Here is a 15,451-nt window from a genome sequence, read left to right on the forward strand (position 1 = left end):
CAGCCACTTTTTGATTTGTCATTCAAGTTCCAGCCAACTCAGAGCATTTTGCTCATCTGAAAACTTGTTCAGTGGTCCCTCACGGCAAAGGTATATGGACTTGTGTAATCCTGCCCAGCTGTTACTCCCAGCTATGTCCCACTGAAGGATTTTGACATCCAGAAAAGTGACTAAGTTAAAGGTAAAGCTTTGGACTGCAGAGAGGTAGTAAATCTATCAGATCAACAAAGCTGCCTCACCTGCAGTGAAATCCAGGTTTGTCTCACTAGGAGCTTTTGGTGCCAAAACAAATGACTTAAACAGTAGCTGAGTGACAATATATCTAAAATCAAGAGACCCTGGCCAACCACAGTTTTGAACCTTATCCCAAAGGAAGATTTTTACATCCATAAAAAAAAGAAAACAAGGGCCTGATTTAGATCTTGATGAATGGAAAACTCTGTCACAAACGTGATGGATATTCCGTCCGGTGTATTACAATCTTCATTGGATAGAATGGGATCGTAATGCAGCAGACGGGATATCCATTATGTTGCTGACTGATTAGTCCCCTCTGCAAGATCGAAACATGGCACTACATAAGAAAACAAAATTTGGACTAAAAACACCTGTTTGCTGTATTCGACTTCTGCTCTATTGCGGTCAGTTGAAAGCATACCCAAGTCCCTCTCAACCTAGAAAGGTGACTTTTGATTGCCACTTTACTATTCTTTATTGCTTTTTGCCCTAAAAATGTAAAGATTCTTGTCTCTGGTTTGCCTTTGCCTATGTTGATGATTTTTGTTTCTTTTTGCTCACTTAATTCATGTCTATGTTTCTAATTTGGTTAAGGAATTTTACTGTGTTGTTTTCTCGGAGACCTCTCTGGAAATTGTCTGCTGCTTAAGTCATAGCTGCAGGACTTGAACACAAATGCTCTCAGAACTGTCTTTGGATCAAACCTAGGTGGATTTATTAATTTGGATGAGGTCAGAGTTCCTTAAATAGTTAACCCCATTTCTGACAGTATCAGTCAAACTATTTCATTCGGATGAGCATTTCCAATATTGCAGTTTTAAGAAAATACAAAATTGAATACATATCAGAACAAGGGAGCATGTATTCATAAAAATGGGAAGTAGATACAAAAGATACTAATCTTGTTGTTAGGTATACACTTTAAGCAGTAGACATCAACACCCCATAGAGAGAGGATTCAGAGTGGCAAAATCCAGTGTCTCTGTTTTCTCTTTTATCCCATTCCCATTTCCATGTTTCCACTGCCAACCAACATATTGCTATTGGATAGGGTAGGCTGTGAGTTAAGACATGTGCTGAAAAGTGCATCTCTCCTATGGATACAAAAATCAGTTTAATGCATTCTCAGACGTTTTTGGCAATCTCAGTCACATTTTCGAGCATCCCAAAAGAAAGCTATTTTGGTAGATGGAATGGGAGTCTTGTTTAGTGTCAGCGTTTACCAAAAAAGGCTTATGTACAATTCCCTGGTGTTTCCCACTTTTATGCCAAGTGCCCATAGATAAAATATGCCTCACTTGATTAAACAGCTGCAGTTTTCTATAGTTTTTTAAGATGGTGGTGTGTGGTGCCTAATAACCAATAAAAGAGTGAACATGTTATGTGAGTCGGGAATCTTATCATCTGCTTAAGAATCTACATTAAAACCTTGTCCATCTAGGATTACAACATTCCATGCAGGGTGTGACACATTGCTTCATTACATTTTGTCAGCTCCACCATTCAAGAAATCAATCTTTGAATACAATTTGTTCCCCAATGTAACCTCCTACCCATTTTTTCAATGATGACTGTTGTGCTAAAGATATCTTTTATATAGGCTGTTCACACAACCTGTTTCGTTTTGCATGGACAGCCGCCCAGATACTTAAACTAGCTGTCAGAATCACAGAATCACAGATGGAACTTAATTGATGGGGCACCATTGAAAACATATTTTAATGCAGTTTATTTTTGTTGCTATTCCACTGTTCTTTGACTTCAGAGCACATGTGAAGTGGTATTCAAAGCAATTGGCAAGGTGACTATCATGTAGCAACATGTACAACAGAACAGTAGGTAAGAGTGGTAAACTTCTGTAAATTCATAATCTTAGGTTCAATTCACATTCACTTTTGTTTATAGCATATTCGTTTATATACAAATTATACGAAAACAACATCAGATAAAATAAAACTACTTTATAGACATTTTCCTTGAGGATAAATTCAAATTACATAAACCAGACCGTATAAATGTTATTCCTTTTCTCTTTAATATTTTGGAGGAGGGTATGAAAATATTGCATTATTCATCAAAGATTTTAATTTTGTTCTCAGATACAGATTAAACAATTATTATCAAAGGCAATGGGAATAGTCTCTTCAATTATTGATGACAGTTTGTGCAGCATTGTGGATGGTTGGCAAAGGCAAACATGAGTTAATGGATGGATTAATGGATACATAAGTGCAGGTACAGGTGGCTATTTGAATGGATAAAGTTATTGATTGCAGGGGCAGATACATTAGTTAGTTAATGAGTAGAAGCATCCATTCATCTACTCCCCATCCACAATACACCACACATACAAATGTACCAATACATGATAACATGGCAAATTTAGTTATAAGACACACTTATTTGCTTTGTCAGTGTGTGTATAATTACTGGTAGAAATGCTGCAATATCCAATAAAGGTGATCATCTAAAAGAGTAACTATCAGAAAAGTCTCTATATCACTTACCATCTTCCAGAGTTATATATTGTCCTTGCAACATGGGTGTCTTGACATAGTTGCCTCCCATTTTCCCAAATTCGTGATGTTGAGGCTCAATTCCTGAAAACAAACACATCTAGGGTATTTAACTGTTGTTTCATAGAAGTTATTATATTTACATGAAAAATGAAAAATCTTATTGTTCTAGAGACTTTATTCACCTTACATTAAAATAACTAGTTGATGAGTAATGTTAACTATGTAACCTCCTAATAAAGCTACTGAACGGTATTATGCCAATACTGTTAAGTTCTGATTGTATTATGCTGTTTGATGAAACACTGTCATATTGAATCCGAAGTATCATTTTGTATATGTTTTGTATTGTCCTAAATAGTACAGGCACTGCTCAAACTAGATTTCAACAATGGGGTACAAACATTAGAATCAAAAAGTCGACAGTCACTGTAAAATTAGCAACATTTGTCAAAACAGGCCACTGTATGAACATTAAATGGTAAAAGAGAAATCAGAAGTTGCATACCAGGTCAGGGGTAAGGAAGCAACAGAATAGAATGAATAAAAACAAAAAATATAGGAACATGACAGGACTCAGCGCTTGATTTCAGAATGAATATATAGGTTGAATCAAAATTTCAGAGATGACAGTCATATAATTGGAGATATACTTTTTTGACGCAAGTTGATCTACAAAGGCAAATGATGTTGTACTCTCAGTGATAGAGGCATAATAACATTGGATGAACTCTAGTTTGTACAAGAGTTAGATATTAGGTCTGTACTAAACCAAAGTTAATCCAATCAAAATTATTTATTGATCATTTTATAGGACAATATTATATCTGAAAGTCTTAAGCAGATACTTTATTGGTAATTCAAATCTAAAAACCTTCAAAGTCATCATAATTTCATATCTGGACTCAGATTCCATCATAAAAACAGATAATACATGTTTTGCGGAAGAATCTGCTCAAACCTCTACTTTCCTGCAAAACTTATCAAGGTAGGGGTCCTCCATGGTTCAGCACTGAGCCCTACACTTTTCAATCTTTATATTACTCTTTTGTCAAAAAGCTGAGGCTAGTCTCCTTGAACAGGGATTCAACAATGGTATACTGACATTAGGATTGTGAAGTCAAGGGTTACTGTAAAATGACCAGGGTTTGTAAGAACACAGCAGTCACAATAGTCCAGATTAGCAATTCCATTAGTGCTGGTTCTGAGCTGGAGAATGTCAGTCTCTGATCATTTACATAAACTCCACTGAGTTCCAATTTGCAACAGATGTCTCTAATAATGCAATTTCCAGTCAGAAAAAGAACGATTATATGGGCTCCCTATTTAAAAAAAAAAACTCTAGGACTTAAAAAATGATGTCACAGTTTCAGTTTGACTTTCTCAGGTTTAAAAAGGCTATAGTAGGAGGGTACATTTTTTCTGTAATCACCCAAAGGCCTAGAATATGATGCAATTAGAACAGAGACTCAGTCAATTCTCTCTAGGTTTAAAAAACAGCCACAGATCTATCTATTTCATCTCCACATGTAAGCAAAAATATGAACTTTCCTCTTCTTCTTTAGCACTCTCAGCGCGTTTTTACAGCAGAGTCATATAAGGGCCAGGACACATATTTTTGGGGTAATGTGTGTGCTCTATACGACACAGACATAACACAGCGTACACGTTCCTCAGAAGAATTCACTTCATCAATGCTGTAAAAATGTATATAAAATACGAGTGAAAAATTGCTCCCCATACACATAGATATAATGCTCAATATAGCAAATCGAACACTAGGATTATCTCTAAGTATGTTCCAGACCACAGCGAGCACCACATAGATTATCAATTCTAACTTATCTTTCTATTTATATCTGGTTTAACATGCATGGAGATAAGTACCAAGTTTCATGATTATAAAATTACATCAATGAGACAGTATTTTTCCCCACTTTAGTTGTAATTAGCAATAACATATCTACACTAGACTTTCATGTGTGAGATTGTCCAGTCTATAAGACATTAACCGATCAACAAATAACATTGATGTAATGAACTTTGATTTACTGCATACCTTATATCTAACTCCCTCAAATGCTAACATTCTTGCCAGTTTGCAAATTACAAGGAGAAGTTGAACAGTTTTGGAGTTTTTTTTTTTCCAAGTCATAAACTTTAGTTTTAGTCTTCAACTTTAACTCACAGAATTGAATTAGAGCATTATGTAGAGAATGGGTGAAGAATTAGAGTGTTGTATGACAACATTGTACATAGACCAACAGCCATCAGTATGAGAGCATTGTCATGTTATGTTCTGCTTATATGTATGGCACCCATATCACCCACAAGAGTGGTTTGGCATCTATAGAAGGAATTGTGCAACCCCCTCTGGGGCCTATTGGAAGAGCCATATTTGTAGTTTCTTTCAGAATTCTAGGATGAAGTGGATAGAGCTGCCGTGGTAGTTATGATTTTTCCAGGCTTGTACATAAAGTGACATACGCATCAAAGAATTGTATAACAGGATTGCACATAGAGTGACATGAGCATCAAAGCATTGTATGATAGTGTTAAAGTCTAGGCCCATTTACACAATTCTCTACAGAGGGGATAGATCTTTCTTGTAGAGTGAGAGGTGAAAGGAATTAAATCATTAGTTAACAATCTCAATAAAGTGCATTAGTATCGCTACACATTAATTCACTCAATTCTTTAATCTGAGTTTATTAGGTTTAATATAAGTACAGAAATCATTCTCAGTAAAATCGTATAAAGGTACAGGAAGATTAAGTAAGTAAGAAAGCAAGAGTAAGTCACAATCTCCTTAAGAGATGCACCCTAAATAGTATAAAGCAAATAACTAACATTAATATTATGACACAGATAACCAGAAAGAAGAAATTAAGGTTAAATTGCATTAGATGATTCTCTTTAATTAGCATGAGTATCCTGAATTTCCATACGCTCACTTATTAAGGGAACCCTAAACCGAAAGCATTTGAGTAAGGACAGAATCAAATAAGGAAAGAAAAAAGTTGTCAGCCATCTGAGTTCTCAGTAGAACATACTGTGATGATGGGTCCGGTGGCTTAAAAACACTCAACCAATAGCATAAGTCACTCCCTAACTAAAACACATCACATAATATCATTTGCCATCGAAGTGACACTCTCATGTGGCTCCTCCTTTGGAAATTCTCATTGCTTTGGTACAACTGGATAATTCAGCACCTTTGCTCAGACCAATAGCATATTATCTCTTCTCGTCCTTGGCCATTTTTTTCCCATGAGAACCCCTCTTCTTGCATGTTGCTGCATATCCCTTGGACAACTCCTTATACCGATGCTCTGCTATCTTTTTAGACAAAACTCCTTTATTCTCAATAATGAGGCTTATCCACACCTGCAATAGAAACAACTACATACCATACATCAAACTTCTAACGTTACTACTTTTTGGTATTTACAAAGCAAAATGTAGACCAAAAGTCTAAATGCACTACTTTTCAGTCTTCACTAAAGGTAAGTTACTACTAGTAAAGTTAGACTTTTGGTCTAAGTTTACCTTTGTGAATACCAAAAAGTAGTAAAGTCATACTTTTGGTCCAAGTTTACCTTTGTAAATACCGAAAGGTAGTAGACTTACACAAAAGTATGAGTTTACCCTTTGTGAATCGGGCCCATTGAATATTTGGCTGTCGGCAAAAAATATTGAGTACGCTTTTAAAGCATGTTACATAAATGTTTTAATCACTCATGAGAATAGATAGTTTTTCTAATGTTCATGATCCTTCATTTGATGATTTATTGTGATCTGGGGTAATTTTGGGCTTTTTATGGAACACCTTGTACTAGATTTAGGCTTCTTTTTAAGGGTGGTGATACTTGCTTAGCCTTTTAAACCTGGAAATACAGCAGCAGTTAAGAAGCAACAGGAAACATGGATTGCTGAGAGATAGGTGGCATCTGGCCCCAGAAGGAGGGACACATGCTGTAGGCAATTAATACTTGATGGCACAATGTTTGTGGCACTTTCAGAAGGTACATTGTGGGAGACACAGTGATGGAGCTGCTATGGAATGATGAAGTGAAAGCAGGAGACAGATGTGCATCTGTATAATTCACAGGAGAAGGTCACTCTGCTCCCTGTGAATAAATACACTTGTTCACACTATTCACTAGTACTGTCTCAGCAAAATAAATCTTTAAGTCAAATAAAATATCTGGGTGCAGGATTCGAAGCTGTATCTTACTAAAGTCACTATGGAGGGAGTCTGGGGAAGAAAGGAGTAGGGCCAGGATGAGGAGGTGAATGACAAGTAGGGAAATAAGGGCCGGAATTTGGGCCACCAGGAGGACTAGGATGAACAGAGCTACAAGGTCCAAGACAAGGAAACCAGGTCCAGAGTGAACCAATCTATGAAGTCTGCGGTTAGCAGTGTCACAGGGGACCAGGAATAAAGACAGCAAGGAACAGGACAAGGAAAAACAGGACTTGGGGTACCCGGACCAGGGTCGGAAGAAATAGGACGACCAAGAGGATGTGGACTAGGGAGATCTTGATACAGAAGACAAGGGGCTGAAGGCACAGACATGGCCCAGGTCCTGGGCCATAGCAAGAAGGAAGGCTAGGAGGACCTGAGAGCACCGACCAGGACCAGAGGAACAAGGATGTATGAGGGCAATAAGAATAGCAGAACAAGTATACTAACAAAAGAGGTCCAGTACCAGAAGACAAAACACGGATATATCCTGAGCTTGGGTCATCAGTAGTCCCAGGGCGGCGAACCTTTTCTTCTCGAGGCCCTAGGGGACCGGCGCACCGCTGACGCTCCCGCTGCGCCAGGAGGCGCCTCAAGAGAGCGGAGCATCGAGCGTCCCCTGCGAGTCCCAGGGCGGCAAACCTTTTCTTCTAGAGGACGTGAGGGCAACGGCCAGGCAGCCAAATCCACCAGCGCTTTCCCCAGCCGTGAGGGGAACGGCCGTGTTTATACCTGCGACCTGGACTACTATTCCAAGCTACCCAAGGGGACCGGCGCACCGCTGACGCTCCCGCTGCGCCAGGAGGCGCCTCAAGAGAGCGGAACATCTCCCGGAGCGCGGTCGCCGGGCTAAGCCCGGGCAAAGGGCGGGCCGTCTGTGGCCGTCCGGGGCAGGAGGAGGCAGGGTTGGGCCACCCCCCCCTTCATTTTCGACATCCAAGGTACTGTGCACTCATCGCTTCTTGCTTCATTGCTTCTTGTCCCAGATACATTTGTATTACCAATGGGGAAAAGGAAAACCACAGAGGACGCGAATAAGGCAGTTGGTGGGGTGGCCAAGGGAGGGAAAAAAGCTAACAGGCCGAAGGTTAAGACTCAGAAAAAGCATCTTCCTCACGCGGGTAGCAACTGTATCATGGATCGGATTTATAGATTGGTGCAAGACTCTGAGGACCTATTGACTTCGGCTCCCGACACAAATGAGATGGTTTCAGAGGGTGGAAGTAATGTGTCTATCAGTGTAGGAAAGGCCCAAAAGAGGGGCACAACGGTCATTCCAGAAATGTTTTTGAGTAAACCTAGTGCAGGGAGCATGACCAAACCTGTGATTTTTGAGGTGGGGGGCCTCAATCCAGTCCAAGACCAGCCCCATTCAGCTCCCGCTTGTATTCCAGACAATGTAATTACTCTGCCTTGCAGTAGCAGGTTCTCAATACTGGCCCAAATTGAAACCCGCCTTCCCGAAACCAGCCCAGAAGGGCTTGTGCCAGTTCCTCCCCTAAGCGAAGGTGTACTTCATGTGCCTGGTTCTTTTGAGGCTCATCTGCAAATGGAGATAAATGCTACTCCATTGGCTGAAGTTATTAAGCACCTTTGTGACCTAGTTGAAGGAATGCAGGCCAAAATTGAGCAGCTGACAGATGTGGTAAATAGCTGGAGGGCAGATCAAGGCTCTGGATATTGCTCAAAAGGCCTTGTAGCAACTCAATCCTCTCGCTCAAATAGATTGCAGGTGGGAGATCACATTAAGACTACTCAAGCCCTCCCAATTCCTACAGGTGTTCTTCAATCTCGAAGCACCCCTCTTAGTGAGCTGGTTAGATCAGGAAGAGAAGTTCCCAATACTAATCGGGAATGTAAAGGGAGTGGTGTAGTAGTCTCAGGAAGTAAGCTAGCTGGGAAAGTGGGCGGTGCTTATACTACTATATTGAGACCTGTCGAACAGAAATCAGCAAGATCCCAACAGGCCACCAAATCGGTTCCGCCTAGAACGCATGTTGCCCACTATAATTCCAACCCAAATAAGCCGCCTATGGTGTACCTGATTAATAAACCCAAGTTGAGTCTAGGCAGTTACTACGAATCCACTGAATCTCTAATCAACAAAGCTATTCACTGGATTAGGTATGTCAGAGGCTGTATGTCTGTCATTAGGGAGGATATCAGCAGTACCTTGAGGCTCAGCTTCCCGGGGGATACATATGACTGAATTGGATTAACTTTTAAAAATCCCAATTTGGTAGGAAACCTAATTAACCTAGGATTCAGAACATGCTCCCCGGATCACTCCAGGTTCCAACTGAGACCCACCCCCCAGATCTGGTTGACTCAAAAACAAAAGTACACTGTGGTCAATCCCGGGGTGAGCTCTAGCTTGGATTGTAATGATTGACTTTTACCAGAAGTTGTACAAGTGGAAGTTAGAGTTGCAATTAATAGTGAAAAGGCTGCCCCAAGTAGAATGACCCACCCGGGTACCTCGCTTCCATTACCACTTTTATCCATTTCTATGCCCTCTTCACCGATAATGTCATCTAATATTCTAGATATAACACTAAATGATGCCCTTGTATCTGACTCTGGGAACCTAGGATCTATCATCTCATGGAACATAGCTGGCCTGAAACCTAAATTAGATTCTCCAGAATGGGCAACATTCATCAGCAAGTTTGAAATGTGCCTATTCCAGGAGACTTGGTTGCTGGATACATTGCATTGTTTTGGTTACCTGAATTATAGCATCCCAGCCGAAAAGAGTGGGAGATGCCGCCCGTCTGGAGGCCTGTCAATATGGGTCAGGCAGGACCTTGATGTTACAATCAAGCCCCTGCCTACTAATCACAAGGATTTACAAATTTTAATGATAGAGTCCCCTAACAAGAAGCCCATCTATATCTATAACCTGTACTCCCGAACTACTGGGGGTAAGAAATCTGAAGTACTAGCCCTCCTGGAAATTCTGATAGAACGACACTCTCCCAACGATTTTAATGTAACCTTTGAGCCTCTTTTATGTGACAACGGAAACATATCCGATGAAGAAGACAGGGAATGGGGCGTACCCAAACTTGATCTGGAGCCAATTAAAAGGTGGACAGAAATAGTGACTCAACTCAACTCAATCTGTCTAAATAAAGGCTTAAGATCAACTAATGGTAGAACCGCTGGAGATAAACTAGGGGCCAACACGTTCAGGAGTAGGTCACGCCAAAGTAGAATAGACTATATCCTGGTCAGTCTGGGTTTATGGCGATATCTTAATGATATGTCAATTGTTGATAGGGTTGAAAGTGATCACAATACCCTATGTATGTCACTTACCTATTGGGAAGTGCCCGCCAGCGATGGAGGGGAGGTGGGTACTAATTCTCCCATTGATATCGCCATTTCAAATGATATGCGCCACGTCCGTTGGTCATAGGTTTCGACTATTCAAGAGAATATCGATTTTATATCAATCAAGCTAGCTCAAGCAACAAGTGACTTGGGTGTAATATCCAAAGAGGGCCTACTGGCTCCTGCACTAGAAAAGGGCTCTAAGATCCACGAGATTTTCTTTAAAGAGCTAAGAAGTTTATTTGTTAGGCCTTCTAAACCAAAAGGATCACGCATCCCTCAGCCACCAGGATGGTATTCAGGGCATTGCAGGCAGGCCCGCTTAGAACTGGGTGGAGCTATTAAAAGCGGATCAAGCGGGAATATTCGTCTCGCAAGGGCCTCGTATAAGAGTGCCTTCTCTAGATCCAAACGCGCCTGGGACAAGCAGAGATGCCAAGACTTAAAGGAGGTCGGATCTCAGAAAGAATCGCGTAGGTTCTGGAGCATCTTTAAATGGGAAGTGAGGGCAACCCGGATAAGCCTCAGAACTGGGTCCCCCAAGACAAATGGGTAGCCTACTTTAAACCACAATATGCAAAGGGCAAGGCTCTAAACCAAATCATGGAGTTACCATTTATACCATTTCTGGAAGATCCATTCACCCATGGAGATGTGTATTGTGCCCTACACTTAGTCATCCCTGGCTGAGCGCCAGGTATTGATGGCATACCAGCGGACTTATTTTTGCAGGACATAGAATCCTGGGGTACATACATACTCCTCTTGGCTAATGTGGTTGCGAGGGGCGCTCCCATTCCTCATTCCTGGAATGGGGCCAAAATTATTCCTGTATTTAAAAAGGGGGACAAGTCCTTACCGGGTAATTATCGGCCCATCTGCCTAATTGACACCACCCAAACATTTTTTGGCAGGCTGGTCCTAAACAAAGTACTGGAGTGGGAGCGGGAACAGAACATCTTATCCCATTTGCAGGCTGGCTTTAGAATCTCAATCAGCACAATCGACCAGGTCTTGCATTTTGCTATGCTGCACTGGAAGACTGTGGTGATTGGAAGGGGTAGTCTATATGCTGCCTATATTGATGTTAGAGCAGCATTCGACTTGGTTCCCCGCTCGACCTTATGGAGCGTTCTTAATGATATGGGCATGCCTGGGCCCCTACTTTCTCTGATCAAGAAACTCCATGAGTAGAATTTTGCTCAGATTAGGTGGGGTAGTCCTGGCAATGTCACAACCCAGTTCCCTGTAAAAACCGAGTGCGCCAAGGCTGTGTTTTGGCGCCAACCCTTTTCTCTAAGTACATTAATGACGTGGCCAAGCTACTGATCGACTCCAATGTTGACGCGCCCTCCCTTGCAGGAGCCAAAGTCCCCATTTTAATGTTTGCTGACGATTGTCTGATAGTATCCAAAACCCCGAGCGGGTTGCAAAGGGCTTTGGTGATTTTTGAAAAGTTTTGTACCGCTCGAGGTTTGGAAGTAAACGTTTTAAAATCTAAGTTCATGTCTTTTAACGTGCCAAAATCTTATAAGGGGACTGTAAGAATGAATGAACTACCTCTTGAGAAAGTCCAGGCTTTTAGCTATCTGGGAGTATGTATCCAGCACGATCTAACGTGGAATCACCAGGTTGTACTGGCCACCTTAAAACATCATCAGCTCGCAGGAGCTCTAAGCTTGGAACACTCAAGGTCCCTTACTAAGCCGATTGGCCCTGTTTTATCAGTTTATAATGGCAAAGTAGTCAGTTCCACTCTATATGGAGTAGAAATATGGGTGTCTGAAAATTTAAGGGGGATAACAGCTTCTGAGAATCGTTTTTTAAGGAACCTAATTAAATTACCTCAGAGCACCCCTATGAGCCCTTTATTTTACGATTTGGGTCTGTGCCCAATAGCCCTAATTGCGTCATTTCGCCCAGTTTTATACTGGAGGCGGCTTTGGACCACGCCCGAATTGGAAGTATACACTAGGGGCTTGCTGGATGTAATAAAAAGCGATACTTCCCAAAAAATCAAGTGGTTAGGACACATACGGGGTGCATTAAGGGCTCTAGGTCTTGGGGAACTGTGGGATGATCCAGGAAATGTCAGGTTTCCATCGAAGAAGGTTCTCAAAGACCTGTACTGGAAGTCTGTGGCTTCGAAAACTCTTAGGAACACAGCTCCCCTTTCCCTGACCGGTATGTTCCTGGACTTCAAAGACGGGTCAAACTTTGAAGCCTTCTGGGATGTTATCTCAAAACCTCTAGACAGGAAGCTTTACTTCCAACTGAGAATTGGGAGTCTACCAGTAAGGGCGTTCACTAACAGGTGGACTAGTGGGGGCATGACTGCTTGACTGCTTGTCCAGCCTGTTCAGCCACCATGGAAACTATTAGCCACCTATTGTTCGAGTGCCCTTTGTATTTAGCTCCCCGAAGGATCTGGTTACGCCCAGTGTGTAGGTTACTGGGCACAAGGAGCGGCCTCCTTGCTGTCAGATTAATCCGTACCTGTGTTCACCGGCCTCTGTACATAGCTGTGGCCAAATATTTAGGGTGGTGGGCATGGTCAATTCGAAAGAGACTGCTGGCAGCTTAGATTTTAACTTTGGGGCGAAAAAACCATTCTGATCATGTAATGTGTTTACATTTAATTTCATATTGGCTGTTGTATTAATGCTATTGTAAATTTTATCACTATTTATTATATCTTTTAAGGACAAACTTTATATGTACTGTATGCTTTCATGACATTCGTCGAATAAAGCTTGCTTGAACTGATCGGGTCATCAGTAATTAGAGTCCTTAGTTAATCAAGGTTGAGACAATCTTCTTTTCTTCATTTATTACACAGCACTTCTTCATAAACAATCCTAGCCCTCAACACGTGTTTCGTCTTTAGTGGTATAAGCCACAGACTTCCTCAGGGCTAATGATAAACGTTGATTCTTTCAGATCAAAGGAAATAAGTAAAAAGCAGTATCGCAGTTCGAGACTCGTGCTGGACGATGCCGTTCTTTTATGTTCGTTGGTGTTTTCACTACTTTTGAAGACTCTTAGGAGCGGTTTACCTACCTCGCCACAAACCACTGAATTTCTGATTAAGACTAGTGATTGGATTTCTATGATACTGCTTTTTACCTATTTCTTTTGATCTTAAAGAATCAACCTTTATCATTAACCCTGAGGAAGTCTGTGGCTTATACCACTAAAGACGAAACACATGCTGGCGGCTAGGAATGTTTATGAAGAAGTGATGTGTAATAAATGAAGAAAAGAAGATCGTCTCAACCTTGATTTACTAAGGACTCTAATTACTGATGACCCAAGCTCAGGATATATCCGTGTTTTGTTATGTATACTATATACTTTTCTTTACTTTCTGGCTGATGGTGGATGGCCGTCACCTTATCCTTTGAGCTATTTAGATTTAGAGTTTTAACTGTTTCACAACTCTGCGCAACTGTCACCCAGCCATCTGTTCTTTGTAGTACAGTACCAAACGACCAATGGAGAGGAGAACCAGAAACAAAAGAAGCAAGACTACACAGATCAGATCAAGGAAGACGAGTGGCCAGAATTGAATGGGCCAACACTGGGAAGATTACAGCCATAAATGATCTGGGCTAGCAGTACCTGGAGAATCTAGATTACAATGATTGGAGGAAATAAAGGACCCTGATATCTAAGCACATTGGGACCAGGATCAGACAATCTATGAGGGTCAGACTTAGTGGGAGCTAGGAGGACTGGTGCCTGAGAAATAAAGAAGACCAGACCCAGGATGACCATTATTGAAGGACCATTGGGGGGAAGGGCGGAGATGTTACTCACAGCACTTGTATTTCAAAGGCACTGGTTCAGTTCACATACTAAGAACTTCATAGTAGCTCATTGTTCCCCCATGCAAACTGGGACCAGGGCATGGAGGCAGGACATTCCAGAAACCTCTGCAGGGGGAAACTTTAGAAGCTTCTCCCACTTTAAAGTGGGCAACAGATATAACAATAGGACCCTCATATCCACTCTTCCGTGCACTCCTGGATCTGTGCATACTGCAGTAGAAGGATGTCCTACTGCCCTTTTTAAGGGCTGCCCTGCTTCGTGGGAAAGAAAACTGGACTTACACCCTTCATCTCATGCTGAAGTGACTCCAAGGGTCACATGACTGACCTCCTGTTCTGAGCTACAGGGACAAAACAAGCTTAAGAGGCCTTTGTGTATCTGCCTAAATGACTTGCTGCCTGGACCTGCAACTGAGACGCTGACTGCCGGAGGTTTCCTGCCCCGCACGAAGGTTATAACAAGACACAGATCGCTGTTGAAGACTGTGATTTATTGAACCTTGATAGACAGTCGTTGTTTTAAGCACAGGTGTGAACCAAGAACAAACCTGTTGCATGATACGCTTTAACAACCCAGATTTGATGCGCACTGGCAAATACTTGTACAGGCAGGAAACTCCATCAGGGATTGTCGCTAACTCTCACTCATTGAGCTACCAAGGAGTGTATGGTGGCTAACATGAATAGCATAACAGAATATATTGAACCACTTAAAGACCGACAAAGTCTGTTGAGCTGCAGATGGGTGAAAATGACCTAACAATCGATGAATATTATACTGAGACTTGAACTTGCTTAAAGGTATGATTATATATAGAGCCTCTTGGCAGTACTGTTTCTGAGTTCCAGTTGGCATTGCACTCTGGAGATTTAAACTCCCAGAACTAACAGATGATTTCTTTGATTGGGACTTTTTTTATATAAATGTTCCTGAAGAAGGTGTTGGCCAACAATTAGCGCCCACCGAAACACGTCAATGCTTTTAAGAGAAAACCGTGTAAAATCTATGGTGACAATTGTTTCCAAATTCAGCATTTTCGCAAATCAACTATAGCTGTCACAATTGATTATTGTTTAATTTACTGGCTTTCTTCTGTAATAGGAATTAGTTTTTCCTGGCATGTTCCCAATTACTTTTTTGTATATTATTTTTTGTATATGAATGTGTTGTTTATATATACATGTGTATTTTTAATAGAGCTTACACCGTGGTCTAAAGAGAAAAGAAAGACAACTTTTTTTTCCAGCCTATGACTGGAAGTGTTACGAATTTGATATGTATTGTG

The sequence above is a fragment of the Lissotriton helveticus genome, chromosome 4_1 (genome assembly GCF_964261635.1).
Source record: "Lissotriton helveticus chromosome 4_1, aLisHel1.1, whole genome shotgun sequence".
Taxonomy (NCBI): domain Eukaryota; kingdom Metazoa; phylum Chordata; class Amphibia; order Caudata; family Salamandridae; genus Lissotriton; species Lissotriton helveticus.